Below are 19,414 nucleotides of genomic sequence, written 5' to 3'. Positions count from 1 at the left end.
GGGATCTCTATTCTATTCTATTGATCTATTTGTCTATTCTCTCATCAATACTACACTGTCTTAATTACTTAGCTTTATAATAAGGCTTGAAGTCAGCAAGTGTCAGTCCTCCAACTTTGTTCTTCTCCTTCAACATTGTGATGGCTTTTTTTGTCTTTTTCCTCTCCATATAAACTTTAGTTTGTCAATGTCCACAAAATAACTTCTTGAGATTTTGATTGAGATTGCATTGAATCTATAAATCAGGTTGTGAAGAACTGAGATTGACAATCTTGAATCTTCCTATCCACAAATATGGACTACCTCTACACTTATTTAATTTTTCTCTGATTTTGTTCATCAGTTTTGAGTTTTTCTCATATAGATCTTATTTATATTTAGTTAGATTTATAATTAAGTATTTCACTTTAGAGTGTGCTGATTTAAATGGTATTGTTTTCAAATTTCAAATTCCACTTTTCATTGCTAGTATATAGGAAATCAATGGACTTTGTATATTAGTCATGTATCCTGTAACCTTGCTATAATTGTTTAATAGTTCCAGGAGGGTTTTTTGCTCAATTATTTTGTATCTGATAGATAGACAATCATGTCATGTATAAACAAAAACATACTTCTTCTTTCCCAGTCTGTACATAATTTATTTCATTTTCATGACTTATTACATTAGATCTTCCAGGATAATGTTTGAAAAGAGTAATAAGAGAAACATCCTTGCCTTATACTTGGTTTTTAGTGGCAAAGCTTTAATTTTCACACCATTAAGTATGACGTCAGCTGTAGAAACTTCCCCTCTATTCCACAATGGAGAGTTTTTATTATAATTGAGTGTTAGATTTTGTCACATGCTTTTAATGCATGTATTGATATGATCATGTGATTTTTATTTTTGAGCCTGTTAATGCGCGAATTACATTAATTGATTTTCAAATGTTGAACTAATCTTGCATACCCAGATTAAATCGCATTTGATCATGATGTTTAATTCTTTTAATATATTGTTGGATTTGATTTGATAATATATTGTTGAGGATTTTTCCATCTATATTCACGGGAGATATTGGTCTGTAGTTATCTTGCATTATAATGCCTTTATAATTTTCTTTTCTTGTAGTGTTTTTGCTTGGTGTTGGTATTAGGGTAATGCTGGCCTCATAAAATGAGTTAGAAAGCTTCGGTGGCACATATACTAAAATTGGAATGATACAGAGAAGATTAGCATGGCCCCTGTGTAAGAATGACACACAAATTCGTGAAGCGTTCCATATCTTTCAGAGACTCATGGATATGGACAGTGGCTTAGTGATTACTTGAGGTAACTAGGGTAGAAGGTAGATATATAGGAGTAAAAGAGATCAAATATTTGATGGAGGAAGGAAATTTAACTGTGGGTGGTGAACACACAATGCAATATACATATGATGTATTATTGAATTGTACACTCGAAATCTGTTTGATTTTATTAACCAGTCACTCTAATAATTTTAATATAAAATATTTGGTAGAATTCACCAGTGAACCCATCTTGGCCTTGTGCTTTGTTTTGGAATGCTGTTATTGATTTAATTTTTTTAGTAGATGGACCTATTCAAATTGTCTAATTCTTCTTGTGTGAGTTTTGGCAAATTGTATCTTTCAAGGAATTGGTTAATTTCATTTAAGTTATCAAATTTGTGGACATAGAGTTGTTCATAGTATTCCTTTATTATTCATTTAATGTCCATATGATCTGTAGGTAATATGTTTGCTAAAAGAAAAGCCTAATTAATACAGGTTTGAGATGCCTTATTGGCAGGGCATGTTTGATCAAAGGAGCTTATTATCAGTCCATGGCTCGTTCTTGGCACATTGTGTGTTTCTTTTTTATCTGAGTGCACAATTCAAGGAGAATGAGAAGTCAAAGCACATTTGAAACAGGGAAAAGAGTGTGGTTATGAGGGCTCACCATGCCATTTGAAGAACAGTGAAAGGAATCAGAGATTTTGAAGAAGAGGAAGTATTAGAAGATCTTCTGGTAGTTACTTAATATTTCGCTTAAAATATTTTAAGGTTTGCAATGTGTATAAAGAATGAGATTAATTTTGTGTGGTTTCTAAGAGTAGAACCAGTAGCAGTCATGCAAGTTAAGGGAAGTTGATTTGATGTTCAAAATCAAAAGATTTGGCTTTAGAATTAAGCAGACTTAAATTTTAATTCTGACGTCAGCATTGGCTTTTGTAAAGGAATGAAACTTCTGAGCCTCATCTTCCTAATGTGCTAAATAGATATAATAAGCCCTATCTCATTTTAAGGATTAGAAATAATATATAAAAAGTGCTTAGCTCCTGGCATAGATATTCAAGAAACAATAGTGATTACATATAAATTGATAAATATAGAGATTTCCAACACTGGAAAAATTCAAGTGGATAGTGGTGTGGTGGGAATATTGGAGAAAGGATCCCTACTTAAAATAGGGGACTGGGCTTAAGATTGATTACAACTTTTAGTATTATAGTTTTAATGTCCACCCTGGCCTGAAATCTGCTTTCCCCCGACTGTCTTTTCCATGCTTCACAAAGCAAGCAGGTCCAATCTGTTTTAATCAAGTTTCCTTTAGAGTCTTCTGTTGACTTCTGGAAGTCAACTGACTTTAAAGAAGTTACAACAGTAAGAAATACAATGTTCACTGACGAGAGACTTCTCATTTAGTGGCTCTGTGAGCTACTCAAGGAGGAAACAAAGGTTACAGGGTTGATTAAGTTACTAGAGGCACTAGAAAGAAGCTTCTACTACTTCAGACCACATCTAGCTCTTAGCAAGAGCCATGTGAAAAATATGATCCAGGTCAGGCGTGCCAAACGGGTCTGGACTTGCTGGCTGTCACTAAGGACAGGCAGTGTGGAAACTCCTAAAGATCGAATGGAGGCCCTTGGATGCTATCAGTTCACAGTATGAGTTGAGGAGACAAAAAAGAGGAAAGCGACGAGGGTGGGAGATTGGAGGGCCGGAGAAGGAAGACTGAAGGCTGGCCAGTCATTTAGTGTGCCAAGCTTACAGCCTAGGACAGTGGGCTTGAGTTGTGCACCCGGGGCATCACACCTTGCCCGGGGGCGAGCCTCTACCAGTGTCTCCTGGCTGCTGGTCAGTCCTGTTAGGGCACTTCTGGAAACCCGTCGGCGGCCCGCAACCGTGGTCCAGCTTTGATCACCGCCTTGATAACTGGGCACCGTGCCTTGCCTCCTTTCCTCCCTCCTCTCTCCCGCCCACTGGGTCCCACCCGCCTGTTTGCCTCCAGCGCTGGGGTTGACTAGATACTCCGCCACTCGGCTGCAGGTAAGACCCGGAGAGCGGAGTTGGCCCGCGGCAGCGCGCCGCGCGAGTGCACGCTCGCTCTCGCCCCACACGGGTACTGGGCATGCGCGGCGCGCGGCCCGCTCTGGCCGCGAGCGGGTGTGCGGGCGGGCAGATCCAGACTTCACAGGCAGCGGCGGGCGAGGCGGTGCCTGCGAGCGCGAGGTCCGCGCTGTGCTCGCCCGGAAGATCGCTCCTCTGCATCTGGGCGCCGACGGCGGCTCGGCGGCTCGCGGAGGATCGAGAGGGCGCCGTCTGGGTCGGAGGCTTTCCCCTGGCCGCCTCGCGCCTCGTCGCCCCCGGGGAAAGCCGCGGCCCCGAAGGCAGATCCAAGGTAAGTGCCCCTTAGTGAAAGGCGCCCGCCAGGGGTCCGATGGTTTGAACTCTCCCTGGATTTTGAAAATCCGCCTTTGTGTGCTTGGATGGAACGGTGCCAGACGCCGCGTCCGCCTTCATTCACTTTAACTGCTTTCAACTGGTGTTGGGAGCCAGGTGTGCCCGTCCGCACGCCCGGTCCTGGAGCGCTGGGAGCTGGTGGCCACCCTCGGCCGCCCGCCCCTCGCCCCTGGCCGCACCCGGGCTCCCGGAAAGGTGGGCAGAGAAGATTCACAGTGTCCCTGTAATATTTCCTGGTAACCTGAGCTTCCGCAGGTACACCTGCGCTTATCGGCGGTGGGGCGATCTCAGAGTGAGCATTCTCACGGTTTTTCTTGGATTTGGTGTGTCGAGAGCTATCCTCCCCACTGGGTCCCACCCGCCTGTTTGCCTCCAGCGCTGGGGTTGACCAGATGAGAGGGGGAGTCTTTTCAAATTGACACTTTGGGACAAAGTCTCACCATCGCATATCTCCTCAAATTAATATAGCTCATTATTTTGAGTATTTGTTACTTCTAATTCCTGTTGACTTTCCCTTCTTAGCTTGCTCCATTTTACTCATTTTACTTTTGGGAAGATGGCCTTTCTGGTGTCTTTGTCAGTTAATTCCTTTGGAGTGGATTTCTCCCCCAGGGTAGGACCCTGCCTGCTCCTCCTGTGCTCGCTCTCTTTACTTTCCTTTCAAGGATTACCTGTATGCAGAATTTTTGCATGATTGTTCTCTTTGCATTGGTTCTCAAATCCTTTTCCCTGAGTCCCCGAAGTACTGTGGGAATCTCTTTGGGAGGAGGATGCTGTGGTATTTGGATTTGCAATCTATAGATGTCTAGAGCAGTAGAGCCTTAGGAATTAGAATGCTCCTTTACAAAATATATTCCAATGAAATGTATTATTGCTTTTCTTTCACAGGTTTCAGTTCTTGCCTCAGATGATTAGAGGAATAGCTAACATCTTCTGAGTTCAGATAAAACTTGGTTCCAGATGCATGTGAATAGTTTGATTTTGGCCTTGTTATTTTGGGGAGATAGGAGAAAGGATTTCCAGAAGGCTTCTTTATATATGTATGTAACAACAAAGCAACTGTGTTGTGTGTTGCTTCTAATTTATTTCCAGTGAAAGGATATCATTCTTCTACAGAGACTTGGGTTTTGGAAAGTGTACACTAGTAATTTAGATCATGTGGTCATTGAAATCAAAGTCAATGTCATCCCAGTCACCTAGTATAGATTTTCTATTTGACTTGGAGTTTTCTGGACATATTGCTACAGTTCTTAAGTTGCTGGTGTAGAAAATCTTTGGTCATGGGTTCACAGTTTTACTTTAATTTGAAAAAGAATACACTTTATAGACTTGCAACATAAAGGGTAAACTAGAATGTATCACAAATATAAATGACATTTTATACAATGTCTTTAGTGCAGAATTCATAGATTAAGACTTTTTAAAATTCCTCAAGTCACTCACTTCATGGCAGAAAAAAGAAAACATGATTTTAATTCCACTATCTTGAGATAATCACTTTTTATAATATTTGGTACATTCTCTTTGAAATCATTTTTCCTCTCACTTTCCAATGCCATTCAATATTATTATACAGTATTTTTCAACCTTTTATTAATAGTGGGGGAATACTTTAAATTGAGTTGTATTTAGGGTGATGTAGTTCTAAATGGTTTATTCTTGTTTGTTCTCTATCAAGAATGACTAATTTTGAACACTTTGCTTGTTTCTGATTGAATGTAAAGATTTCATTTTGTTTTTATTTCTAGCTTTCCTTGCTTTCAATTTTTATTTATGCTGATAGTTTTCAGATATTAGTCCTTTTCTGTGCTATGACATAGGTTTTCTGTTCTTTGCTTTCAATGTATTTATTTGATATATCTTAAATCTCAGTTCTATCCTTTTCTTATGCTATACTATGCACACATTCACCACTACTTTTTCTCTTCCTTTACTGACTCTCCTGTTTTCTTCATTTACCTATATTAATTCTGCAGCAGCTCATTTGAACGTGGTTTATATAAGAAAATATAGTATCCGGAATAAAAGATGATAGTTTTTCTCAAGTTCTTTCTTTAGATGCTTGAAGTTTTGTTGAATATTTTAGCACTACTTTGATTTATATAAAGTTTAGGTTAGCTTTTCTAAGTTATAGTAAACATATTTGGTAGTTATTTAGATCATCAGAAAACAACATACATTAATGGTAGGTTACAAACTTTCAGACATCTGCAATGGTATGTAAGGGGGAAAAATGGAATTTTAGTTAAAGTACTTCAGCTATAATACATCCCTGCTGGGAATTACTGCATGAAATTGTTTGCAGCTGTTAGTGATTGAAAATATTTTCTTAAGAAAAATCCTGTAACCAAATAGTTGTAAACATTTTAAGTTTAATATATGCAGGGGAAGTGTGAAGTTCTGCAGTGCTCTACTACAGCCTCTTCAGTGTTTTCTAGATACATTCTTTAATGAGATTTTAAAAAATATATATTTTAGAACAGTTTTAGATTCGCAGAAAAAGTGTATAGTACAGTGACTTCACCTATATCCCCATACCCATATTCCCCTCTTATTAACATCTTACATTAGTATTTGTTACAATTAATGAACCAGTATTGGTACACTATTACTAACTGAAGTTTATACTTTATTTAGATTTTCTGAGCTTTAATGTCCTTTTTCTGTTCTAGGATCCTACCATCTAGGATACTATATTACACTTAGTTGTCATGTCTCCGAGGGTTCCTCTTGGCTGTGATACTTACTAGACTTTCCTTGTTTTTTATGACCTTCACAGTGGTGAGGGGTAGTGGTCTGGTATTTTTTAGAATGCTCCTCTGTTGGAATTAGTCTAATGTTTCTCTCATGATCAGACTGAGATTTTGGTTTTTAGGGAGAAAGATCACAGAGGTGAAGTGCTATTTTATTATATCATATAAAAGGTACATGCTATAAACATGATTTTTTAACTTGATATTGATCACCTGGCTGAGATAGTGTTTGTTAGGTTTCAGTGCTGAAAAGTTACTCTTTTCTTTTTTTTTAGGCTGTACTTTTAGATGGAAGTCACTATATACAGCTTGTACTTAAGGAGTGGAGAGTTATGCTTCTCTTCTTGGAGAGTGAAATATTACATAAATCATTTTGAATTCTTCTGCATGGTAGATTTGTCTCTTCTCCCCATTTATGTACTCAGTCATATACTTATATTGATCTGGACTCATGGATATATATATATATATATATAATATATATCTTATATACATTATGTGTGTGTGTGTGTGTTTGTGTATATATATATAATATATATATGTGTGTGTATATATATATATATATATATATACACACACATATATATATTATACTTTGGGTTATAATCCAATACTGTTTTATTTTGTTTTAGCTTTGGCCATTGAGAACTCTTTCAGTTGGCTCCATAAATGTAATTTGTTTTTAATCACTCCTTACTTTCTAGCATTAAGAGATGCTCCGGGCTCATCTCATATATTCCTATTTCCTGCCCCAGTCCTAGATTCAATCAGAAGGCATCTGGTTTATGTTCTTGGAAATGGTATTAGAAACCAAGCTGTGGGTGCTAGGTGTTCTTGTAGCTACTGGGGCGTCATTTCTTCTAGGCCCCCTCATCTGATAGAACAGGAAATACGTATGTATAGAAACCCATGTATATATACTTATCTATACATGTTTCTCTATGTAAACATGTGTATCACATTAAACTAAATAGAAGTTCATATGGTTGTCTCTTACTGTACCTAATCCATTATCCGCCAATATCATTCTGGACTTCCCTTGTTTATCAGTAAACTCGCTCCAACAGTGAGAAGAAACCTGGCTCCCACCATCTGCCATCCATTTACTTAATTGTCAATTCCATTATGTATGTATAGCAGTATTAAACTCGTTACCTTATGTTCCCTTTACAGTGTGGAAAACAACTTTATCAATTAGAGTACAGTGCTTGTATGCGGTTCCTTTTGCTTTTTGTCTTATGTATTCCACTCGTGTTTCTCCTGTTTTCTTTAGTGAGGTTGTTGCAGAAATGTAAATAGAGCTTTTATCACAATCTGCATTCCATCCTGTGGTCTTCTGACCTTCTAAATGATTTTTTTTAAAAGTTGGAATACATTAAGTTTCACTCTTTGTTCTGTAAAGTTCTGTGGATTTTGACAAATGCATAATTTCATGTATCCATCATTACAGTATCAAAGTATCATACAGAATAATTTCAACACATTAAAAATCTGCTGTGCTTTACCTATCACTCCATTAACCTCTCCCCCTGGCAACCAGTGATTTTTTTTTTTTTCCTTGTATCTGTAGCTTGCTTTTTCCAGATGTCTTATAATTGGAATCATACAGCCTTGTCAGACTGGTTTCTTTCACTTAGCAATATGCATTTAAGGTTCATTCATATTTTCTTATAGGTTGAGAACTCATTTATTTTTATCACTTAATAAAATTTCATTGTATGGATGTATCACAGTTTGTGTATCTATTCATCTATTGAAGAATTTCTTGGTTGTTCCCAGTTTTTGGCAACTATGAATAAAGCTGCCATGTATATTCATGGGCAATTTTTTGTGTAGACATGTTTTCAGATCAGTTGAGTAAATACCTAGGAATGTGATTGCTGGATCCTATGGTAAGATTATGGTTAATTTTGTAAGATATTGCAAAAATTGTTTTCCAGAATGGCTATACCATTTCGTATTCCCACCAGCAATGAATGAGATTTCCTGTTGCTCCTCATCCTTGTCAGCATTTGATATTATCAGTTTTTTAGATATTATGTATTCTAATAGGTGTGTAGTAATACCTCATTGCTTTAATTTGTCGTTCCTTAATGACATTTGATGTCAAGCATCTTTTCATATTCTATTTTCCATCCGTATTTTCTTTGCCCATTTTTCTTATTGTTGAGTTTTAAGAATTCTTTATATCTTTTTTGATACAAGCACTCTAGCAAATATAAATGTTTTCTTTCATTCTGGCTTGTCTTTTTATTCTCTGGACTTTGGTGTTGTATTTAAAAATTTACCGCCAATCTCAAGGCCACCTAAATTTTATCCTTTTTATTCTCTAGAAGCTTTATAATTTTCCATTTTCCATTTAGGTCTGTGATCCATTTTGAGTTAATTTTTGTAAAAGGTATAAGGTCTGGGTCTAAATTCACTTTTTTGCCTATTGACTTCCAGTTGTACTGGTACTAAGTAAATGTGATCTTTAAGTCAGATTATAAATTAGCTTTAGGATTGAAAGGAAAGTGATTTTATTTTATTTTATTATATATTCTGCAAAACCACTTAAAAGAAACAATTGAAAAATGATTTGGAAATCAAAATATAATACTACATAGACCGTATGTTGAAATTGGTTCTTGTACATTGTACGTACAGTCATACTTCAGTATCTGTGGGGGACTGAATCCAGGATTCCCTGAAGATACCAAAATTGGAGGATGCTCAAGTCTCGTATAAAGTGGGGTAGCATTTGCATATAACTTATGCACATCTTTCTGTATACTTTAAGTCATTTCTAGACTACTTATAATACCTAATAAAATGTTAATGCTATGTAAATAGTTGTTATACTATATTATTTAGGGAATAATGACAAGAAAAATAGTTTGTATGTGTTCTGTACAGAGGCAACCATCATAGGCCTAACCACATAGTACATATCAGCAACAACATAAGTAGTTTTTTCTGAATATTTTCGACCCGCTGTTGGTTGAATCCGTGGATGTGAAACCTGTGGATACTGAGGGCCAACTGTAATTCATTTCCTTCTTCCTCACTAACTCAGATTCTTTTTTTTTGTGAAAAATGGAATTGTTAATACAGATTAACACTTGTGAGTTCTTTGGGATGTAACTGTAAAATAAAGTTTTCTTTTTCACAAAGAAATCTGAAATAGAGGAATTGCAGGGTGTATGCTGAGAAGAGGCAGATGATGTATGTACCATCTAGAAATTTGAGATTTAATTTATGATCTTGAACATTATTTCATACCACTACTCTTGCAAACTCGTTTTTTTCAAGTACCTTTCTTTTGGTAAACACTTTGTCTTATTGATATAAGACAAAGTATTTATGTTATTATACTACAGTTAGAACCAATAGCCTTCAAGAAGCATCCAGAGAGTTTTTACATAATAAAACTAGCACTTCTGGTGTAGCAAGTGCTATTATATACATTATCTCTTTTAACTTTTATAAGAGCTCTTTAAGGCAGGTCTCCTTATTTCCATATTACAGGTAAGAAATAGGCTCAGAAAGATAAAGTGGACTGTCTGCAGCCCACACGAGGGGAAATGACGGAATCTGGATGGAATACCTGATCTTTCTGACTCTAAAACTCCTGCTCTTTTCACTTGGCTGTGCTGTGTCATAGGAAGTGCCAGGGTAATATGAGGATATCTTTGATATTATTCTACTTTTTTAAAAACATTGTAAACTACTTAAATGATTACTGAATTAAATAAAAATGGATCAAAAGATTGTGTTTTTGAGATCCACAGAGATTCTTTTAACTTTTTTTCCCCTGTTGACTGATCTACATCCCAGTGACCCAGAGGTATAAAGTACTGGATCATATTTATAAAGAATGAGGTTCCTGTTGAATAACTATGATATACACCTGAAACTAATACAATATTGTATGTTAGCTATATTTTAATAAAAATCTTAAAAAATAGAGTGAAGTTCCTTTAAAGAGGAAATTGTGGGAGATTAAGAAAAATAAAATAAGTACTGGTAGCATTAACTAGTTGTTTTTCCCTTCCCCCCACTGAATTATAAGTTTCCTGAGAGCAGGGAACTAAGTACTAATTATCTTTAAATAAGCACAGCACATCACATATGAATCATACAAAATGTTCGTCGAGTGAAATTAGCATTTACTATCATACCTTTAACCCAAAATTTTTAAGAATCTTTAGAAAGGGGTGAGCTTTCCCTCACAGAGGAAGTTGGACATTATTCCATTCCATTCATCCATGCATCCATGCATCCATCCATCCATCCATCCATCCATTCATCATTTGTTGAGCATTCATTCATTCATTCATCATTTGTTGAGCATTGGTCGAGTGGCCGTTCTGTGTCAGGACACTGGGAATGTAAAGATGAGAATAAGACAGAACCTCTGCTTTCTGTCATAATGGAAGACAGAGCATGGAGGGAACCTGGCAACCATTTTTAGTAGAGTGTGGAATTGAAGAGGGAATGAGTATATGTTAAACAAACAAACAAACAAACAAACAATGGACTTTGAAGTCAGAGAGACCTTATCGACTTTATTTTTCATATCTAAGAAGCAGACACAATAATAGTACCTCCTTGACACAGTTGTTGGGGGTAGGTTAAACAAACAAATATATATAGATATATATAGAGATATATCTATCCTAGCACGTAGACAAAGAGAGAGGCTCACTGTGGCTGAGGGAGTCAGAAAAATCTTTACTGTAGGATGTGACTTTTGAGTTTTATAGGATGAATTTTTGAGACCCAGAACAAAAGTATGAGGTGGCACTCCAGGGCGTTCCAGGCAGAAAGACGAATATGTTTGAGATGTGCAGAATGTGGGGGCACGGTGGGAGTTGTGGGAAATTCTGCATACACTTACGTACAGAGCCTGAAGGATTATTAGACCAGTTGAATAACCAGTTGTTTTTCGTTTTTATAAGTTATACAATAGAGTACTCATTACATTGTGGTAGGAGAGAATAAAGATACCAAACCTGTTTTAATAATTGCATGAATCTCCTCTTTTAATCATATGAGTTCCTGAATATAGTCCTTTATTTAGTAGATAAATTCTTGTGTTCTTGTTCAGTCCTGTGATTTTATTAAGAAAGAGGACTTGTGTGTTTTTTTTGTGAAACCAGAGGTCCTGTCTTAAACAACGCTTATATTTTGTAGCATGGCAACATTAGAATGTAACATCCCTCGAAGGCACAATCTAGTCCTATTTGAACCAATTCAGAATTCTAAGAACTATGAACAGTTTCTGACCACAACCTGAAACATAATACTGAGGAATGTGCTAAAATAATTTGTTAGTGAATGAATTATGTGCTTGATAAGAAGTCGTGTTGTATAGTTGAAAAACTGTACAACAGTTTTTTTAATATAGGGGAGAAGAAAAAAAGGAAAAAGTAGAAAAAATAAAGATCATTAGAAGTTAAATTTAAAGCGAGGGAAGAACATTTTTAAAGTGTTTTGTTGATGGCTATTGAAATAAATTTCATTTTATTAGAAAATTTAATGAACACCATTAGAATAGTACCTCTCTGTTAGACTTTTACCATCAGAATGTTATTTCTTATTCTAGATATACATGTGTATTATTGATATATTAATTAGTTTAGTGCAATAGAATGTTTTCATGTCTGAAATATGTAATCAAATATTCTTTAATTTTTTTCTGTTGATTCTAATATTTGTAATGTTTTGTAATATTGTAATTACTTCTATTTTCTCTAGAAAATAAAATGTTTAAAAAGTACCAGTGGCCTAACAAATCTGTAAAGTATGTGTGAAATTTGTCACTTTAAAAAAGACATTGAATACAATTTATTTAATTTTCTACAATAATTTTTACATTTGAAGTTAAGGATAATTTTAGACAGAAGATACAATAAGATGGTTTTCAGTATGTTGACTCATTTGAAGAAAGATATACTTGTGATAGGGAAGCTACATTTTTGTTTCATAAATGGAAGAAAATAGAACATTACTATATCTATGTAGATTCCCCTCCCCTCATAACAACATGCTCTGTTTGTTTGTTTTTGTATGTATAAATAATCTCCAATTTCTCTTTCCAATGTATTTTTAAAACTGTTTTATCATTAACTATATTGAGATTTAAAAATATTACTCTTTAATCTAGAAATATTGATTTAGAAACCCTGTTTTAGGTTGAGTTGTCTTTAGTATGTTTACATTATCAGAACTTCTGATGTTTATTTTCAGTGCTGTGTAGAACTAGTGTTAATTTTTTTTTCCCCACATCTCAAGATCCTTTTAGTCAAGAGACAACATTCATTAATTTTGTTGATAGTTCTTTTATTTAGCTCTTTTGTGGAGCCTTGTTAGATTTTGAATAATTTAGAAGCAATGGAATTCTTCTGTGATAAAAATCTGGTCATTGGGCCAAATCTTATAGCATTATTCACATGATACTCATGCATTGTAAAGGTGTAGAATTAATATGTACGCTCGAAGAATGTATATCGGAGCGGATGTTTTTAATTATTGAGGAAAATAACCTCTAAAGATTTTAATGTGCATTATTCCACAGACTTGCTTAAAGTCTCATCTATTTTTAAATAAATAACAATGACAACCAAACCCTAACAACAAAGCATAAAGAATAATATAAAAAATTATGACTTCATTTAAATTTAAGAATAATCAGCCCTATATTTTATGTATGTTAGTATATTTGCTATCTTTGTAGAATTATAGAATAAGTATTCAAAGCGTCATCTTTTCATATAATTTTAATTTCTGTATGTTTTTTAATCCAGATTATTGAAACAAAAGTTTAAGCACCATTTTTACTACAACATCCACGCAGTTGGCCATATTTCACATTATCCCACACTATCTTAAGACTTGCTACTGCTACTTTTTATGATCTCATGAAGAAAATGGTCATAAAAATCTTGAAGCAAATAAATGACCATGTGAGTTTTCCCTTGACACTCCTTCTCAATCTTGTTTCCCTCCTCTCTGCCATCCTGTAGTCCCAGTGTCTGACAGCTTTTTTCAATCCTCAGACAACTTTAGTTGAAAATGCAGCTTTTGTAACTTTGCTATCTTTCCAGGTACTGTTATAATTCTTTCTAACTGTCTGGTGAGATCTCAGTCATGGAGAGTCAAATCTGAATAAAAGACACATTCATGGTGGTTATGACAGTTTAAGTTGAAGCTGCTGAAGAGTTTGAAACTAAGGAATGATTGAAGCTCTCGTCACCTTATTTGGCTAGTAAGTAAATTATTTTAGAAGTAGTAAAGTCTCAATATGAAGATAATGAAATCTTATTCAGAGTAAATATATTAACAGTGATTAACTTTAACTGGAATACATCTTAACACCATTCAGTTTTTGTGCTAAGTAGAAAAGATCCACCATAGGTTTCTTTTTATATTAGAATTTATGCTACTCACTCTTTTTAATGTTTTGTAGGAGCCCCTTAACACTGTCGGGAATTTTAAAACTTGAATTCGAATATATCTCAAGTGAAGTTATATAATATATATATAAAAAAACCCTTTACATGGAGTACTCCATGGTCTTCTAAAAGGTCTTAAAACAAGAATAAGATTCTCTTCATCTTACTTCCAAGGCTTCCTCCCCACCTTCCTACCTATATTTGTGACATATAGTGATTTCCATTTCTTGTCTCTGACAGGTAGTTAATAGGCTATTTGAAGAGTGAATTCATGAGCTATCACTGTACTACAGAATAGAAGATCTGAGAATATGGGATAATTTAGTCCAGTGGCTCTCAATTATATGTTGTGCTATATTTATGGTTTTCAAAGGCATTTATATGATCAAACTAAAAGATTCCAAACTAGTGATTAAAGTGGCAAGATGATGGGGAAAACTAGTTGAGGTAGTATCTGGTAGATAATAGAAATAGTTTGGTGTTAACAAAAGTAGAAACGTTAATATTTTTCAGGCACTTATAAAGCCATTTTTATCACTCGTGTGCTGTTCATGAGCTATATACGAGGAACTTTGATTATACATACTGTAAAGAACAATATATTCTTTGATAGAAGTGTATAATAAATATTTATTCAATAAATAAATATAAAATAAAGGCTTTGGGTTCCAAACATGGAAATTCTTATTGAAAGATTTAATAGCCAGATCTTTCTAGCTAACGTTGATTTAATTAGGCTAATGTGGATATTAATTGGATTTTAGACACTAGGTAAAACAAATGCTTGCTATCCATGGAGGCTGATCTAGTTGCATGTTTGAAAGAGCAGATACAAATTTGGGGGAAAGTATTTTAGATTAGGTAGCTGATCCACACTTACTGAGATTTTTCTCTTCCAAAGGAGGACAGGAATCCTGTAGGTTTTTATCAGAAGTCGATTTGAGAATTTGGCTTAATTTTTAAGGCCAAAGAAACTAATTCAGCTATGAGGGTATTTGTTTTTCTGAAAGAAGTTTTAAAAGCTTCTAGCTGTGATCATTTTAGATTCCTATTTCCCCCCTCTCTAATACTCTTACTAAATTTTCATTACTGCTGTCAACCATAGCAATCACTGGGATGGATAATACTGGGGTAAACTTTCTTTAAAAGAAAAATTGTAGAAGAGGAATGTGTACACAAATGCATATAGAATACAATAAAATACATATTGAACTGTCCTTTGTAGATGAAGGTATTTTTTGTTTGTGGTATCGTGATGGATCTCATTTGATCCATTTTAACTTTCTCCAGTGATCCTTGTGATATGCGCATATGAGCTACTTGTGTGAGACTAGAGATTTGGCTAAATGAATAACAGGCCCATTGGCTTAATTTGGCTCAATTTAATTTTTTGATTTAACAGTCCTGAATCTGAACAGTTTTATTTAATAGAAACATTTTTTTCAGTTAGTGAAACTTATCTGTCAATAAAGAAATGTTAAATAAATGCCTGTTAAATGCTAGACATATTACTAAATAATGAAGATGCTGTAATTAATGAGAGACAAGATTCCTATCCTTACTGAGAACACAGTGGCGGAAGCCTAAATTAAAAGAAGCATAAAAACTTAAAAGAAGCATCAAATTCTAAGTAAACTGTCAAAAATGTGGAAAATAAAGAATAACCTTTCTGGTCTCTCCAGCTCCTCTCTTCTCTTTAATTTCTAACTAGATAAGATATTCACATTTTGTATTATAACTTTTCACATGTACTGATATCGTGTATTTATAAAATAAGTTGGTTTCCAAATTATGTATAATTTTACAATAATTCCACAAAAGAACATTTGTTATTTATGAACAGCTTTGGGGAAAATTATCATTTACCACTGCTCCCTTTGAAAGATTTTCAGCGATTTAAGGTCTATTTAAGATCAGATCAGACTGAAATCTTTTAGGAATGAAGAAGCCATTATTCATGAAATGGAGTCATGCTAAAGGCCTCAGGCTGATTGTAAAGTGTTAATGTGTAGAGATGGGGAAATATCTGTTATCATGAATTTGGAATGTGGGTAACTTTAAGACTGCCCTATGAAGCAACATTACCTTGCACTTTACTTACGAGAAAGAAAAATGTGGATGGCTCCTCCCTTAGTGGACCAAGTGCTTTCTAACATACCTCTCAAATTACACACCATTGAAATGATCTCCAACAATGCGTTTGGCTTATGTGTTCCTAGTTAGCTACTATAAATGAAAGATTCATAACTATCTATTTAAAAAAAAAAAAACCCTTCATTTGCATTGCAAAGAGTTTAATTGTTTGGAAACAAGATCAAGAATTGCTTTTAAATCCTAAGTCTTCATGTATGGGTTGGGCCGTGATTGGCACTGAACTTTAAAAAAAATAATTCCCGTGTACAAAGAAGGTTCTGAATAAATATTTATCAGACCACTGATTACTATGTTGACTGTAGAAGGATAAAAGTGCCTGAGTTTTTCCACGGTCTTAGTGATTTGGACCAAATATATTTTGTAGCTTTTATAGAAAGCCCTGCTAACCTTTCCTTTATCTTGGCTGTTGGACAGTGTATAACAGTATCACGGAGAGGAGGAAGTCATAGAAATTTGCCAGACAGTTGATTGGAGTCCCCGTGACAACCTTGTGACCTAATTTTCTAAGCTGTCTACTTAACTGGAGAGTTTTAGCTGTATGCTGTTAGCTTAAATAACGTCAGGCTCGTATACAAGTTGGGGGATTAAGGAGAGAAAGAGGCACAGAAATCCATTTCTGCAGTTTTACCAGTCCATAACATAGAAGCACTTTTGTTCTAAAAGAAAACAATTTATTTCCTCATTTTGACTATTCTTTCTTATATATGCCTCAAATTATTAACAGATGTGATTTTAAAAAAAAATGTTATACTAAAAGTTATTTTTGAAGACTTTTTTTTTTTAAAGAAAAAGCTAATATGTGAATGTATTGGTAAGAGATGGTGGAATCATTTCCATGCTTTTTTAATGCAGTAACTTTGTGTGTTTTTGGTAGCAGTTCTTCAACTATCCAAAAAAGACGAGACTGTTCTTCTCTCATTAAGAAAATATTTATGAATACATGAGGTTGATTATATTCATTAAAATCACATAAGATTTTAGCCTTTGTTATAAATTTTATAAATTGTTACTGCAAAAACAGAAATTTTAGATACCAATATGAATCAGTTTTGTTTGGTTATACGCCAACTTCTAATTGCCATTTTGCCTCTCTGTATGCTACCTAGACATGGATAGGAACTTTCTTCTCATGTATGTAATTCACATGATATTTTGAAATATGTTCTACTGAGATTATTTGCTAGAACGATTAAACTGATAGACATGTAAGCTAGCCTTACTCGAATTGCACTTTTTTTTTTCTAATAAGGACTTGTACTTAGAATACTTATTTGCTTCTGCCACAGTATATCTGTCTTCCCATCCCCAACACATTCTTACCTCTCCAGCATTTCTTGAAGGGGCTTATAAACCTAATTATAAAATATTTCATGCATCTTCCTTTAATAGGTAATTGGTCCCATGCATATCTCTAATACCAAACTGCATCAAGATCTCTCATTCATTTTACTTCTTCCTCTGAGAATGGTTGAAGTTCTTTGGCCTCTGATTGCTTTCTAATTTACAACTTGACTTCAACCTACTTGAAGTCAGAGAATCATTAATAATAAAAATCAATAACATTGGAATGTAATTTTAATAATTTAGGTTTCTGTCTCATAAAATGTGTTATGGAGTCAGTTTAAGTGTTCTCTCTCATATGTACATATGTATGTCAAAGTGTTTATATAGTAAGCTTTTGGAGTTCCTGTGTCTCTTGGTGTGGTATTATGCATATCTGTAAACTATTCTCTTAATGTTCTCTGGCTGCTGCCTTATTTCTGTCTTGTTTCCAGCCAAGATTCTTGAGGAGAAGCTTACACCTGTTGTTTTCTTCACTTTTCCTACATTCTTCATCCCACTGCAGTCTGTTGCCTAAGCTCATGTCTCTAGGTCATCTGTAACCTTCTGAAAGCCAAACCAAAAGGAAAACATTTAGTTTTTATCTTTCTTGATTTTGCTGTAGCATTTACCTGTAAGCTTTTAGAGGACATGGATTATGCTTTCTTTACTATTGAATTTTTATCACCTAGAGTTTCTAGTATGTTGTAGATTGTCTGTTTGCTGAATGAATATATTTTTGTAGGGACCACTTTTTTTTTTTAAGACTGTTCTTTTCCTTTGGCTCCCATGGTGTTATCTTTTCCTGTGTTTACTTTGTTATCCATCCGTACTTAGATGTTAACTGAGAAGCTCCACTCTTTGGAGTTGAACAGGTATCAGAGACTTTCCAAAGTGATCTTCTCACATAAGTTCTAGAGCACTATCTGTTCGTAGCAGGGAAAATCTGTACTTTTTTTTTTTGGCCTTAGTTTATAGTTTTCATAATCTGAACACTCACAAGTTGAGAATTTTCTGAATTTTCAACAATTCTTTTCTCAGCCTTCATCTCATTTTATGTTTCATTATCTTCCAAGGTGACTTCAAGCATTCACCTTGTTTCAATTAGAACACTGGCTCTTAATTCTTTATCTCCAGCTGATGCTGTCATTCTCCTGGGCTCTAACCCTTTATTTCTGACTGTACCAGAATGTTACACAGGCCCCTTAGACTTCATATATCCCAAAATATATTTGTTGCCTTTTTCCTAACTCCACTCCCATCTTTTTTCCGTATTTTTCTAAATGGAGCGACTGTTACCAAATGATAACATCAGGGACGGGTGACTCTTTCTGGACTCTTTTCTTTACCCACCTCTCTGCCCCACCTGTAAGTGATCATTCACCAAATAGTTTCGATTCTTATTACAAAGTGGCTGACAGAGCACTCCCGCCTTCTCTATTCTCACTGCTAATCATATTGCTACTTTGCTTAAAAGTCTTCAGTGGTTACCCATATGCTCATTATAAAGTCCAACTGATCCTTATAGTGGCACATAGAATAAAGGTTAAAGGACAAAAGTATTAAAAATAACTACGGCTGCAATAATTTATTAATGGATACACAACAAATTATTGTAATTTATATTGTAAATTATAACATTAAAAACCTAACATGTGGGTGTAGGGGGAGGAAAAAGGTAGAATTTTTATATGAGATCAAAGTTAAGTTGTTATCAACTTAAAATACTCTGCGATATATATATATAAAATTTTAAAAGCATTATGGTGACCAGAAGCAAAAATCCACAGTAGCTAAGCAAAAGATAAAGAGAAGGGAATCAAAGCATATCATTACTGAAAAATCATCAATTCAAAAAAAGAGGAAAAGAGAGGAACAAGGGAACTACTAAACAGCTAGAAAACAAAAAGATGGTCTCGGTAAGTCCTTATCAGTAATTCCTTTAAATGTAAATGGATTGAATTCTCTAATTGAAAGACATAGCTTGACTGAATGGAAAAAACTAAGACCCAGCTATATGTA

General features: G+C 34.8%; 1 protein-coding gene and 1 non-coding gene across 7 annotated transcripts in view; both read left to right on the top strand.

The window, feature by feature from the left end:
* The first annotated feature begins 1,161 nt into the window (after window positions 1–1,161).
* LOC120613794 (U6 spliceosomal RNA) lies at window positions 1,162–1,272 on the top strand. The gene has a single exon (XR_005655768.1). It is a non-coding gene; the product is annotated as a U6 spliceosomal RNA (small nuclear RNA).
* A 2,261-nt stretch (window positions 1,273–3,533) lies between these two features.
* The window catches only part of EPS8 (EGFR pathway substrate 8, signaling adaptor), a 155,783-nt gene continuing 139,902 nt past the window's right edge, over window positions 3,534–19,414 (top strand). For all 6 annotated transcript variants that reach the window (XM_039876438.1, XM_039876439.1, XM_039876441.1 and 3 more), the window contains exon 1: window positions 3,534–3,667. The gene's annotated coding sequence lies outside the window, so the exon portion shown is untranslated. The remainder of the gene's footprint in view (window positions 3,668–19,414) is intronic.

Source organism: Pteropus medius, unplaced genomic scaffold (assembly GCF_902729225.1).
Source record: "Pteropus medius unplaced genomic scaffold, Ma_sr-lr_union100, whole genome shotgun sequence".
Taxonomy (NCBI): Eukaryota; Metazoa; Chordata; class Mammalia; order Chiroptera; family Pteropodidae; genus Pteropus; species Pteropus medius.
Note: the sequence above shows the minus strand (reverse complement) of the source record. Positions and strands in the feature narration are given on the sequence as shown.